This window comes from Sinocyclocheilus grahami, unplaced genomic scaffold (genome assembly GCF_001515645.1).
Source record: "Sinocyclocheilus grahami isolate Dianchi unplaced genomic scaffold, SAMN03320097.WGS_v1.1 scaffold2838.1, whole genome shotgun sequence".
Classification (NCBI taxonomy): domain Eukaryota; kingdom Metazoa; phylum Chordata; class Actinopteri; order Cypriniformes; family Cyprinidae; genus Sinocyclocheilus; species Sinocyclocheilus grahami.
In genome coordinates, this window is record NW_015508014.1 from 36,397 (window position 1) to 36,680 (window position 284).

At 45.1% G+C, this 284-nt stretch overlaps 1 pseudogene; it reads left to right on the top strand.

Moving 5' to 3' along the window:
• LOC107575723 (uncharacterized) overlaps nt 1–284 on the top strand; it is a 6,293-nt pseudogene that overhangs the window by 3,910 nt on the left and 2,099 nt on the right.

Here is a 284-nt window from a genome sequence, read left to right on the forward strand (position 1 = left end):
CTCAATATACCTGTGTGCCATTGTCTGACCCTTGCCTGTTTTATGACCACGTCTTTTCATAAAAGCTTTGCAGATGGATACGCACACCTCTCGTCTCGTTCACTTCATAACAGAATACTCAGCCGCACAAGTTTCCAGCAGCTTTTCATGTGGACACTGGTCAGGCATGGACACTACAAGACTGTTATTAGCCCTCGAGCAGGGCACGCGATCGCTCAAGGAATATATTCAAGAGTATTTAGCCATTGCTTATTACTCTGATTTACCGGACTGTGTGTTGATAG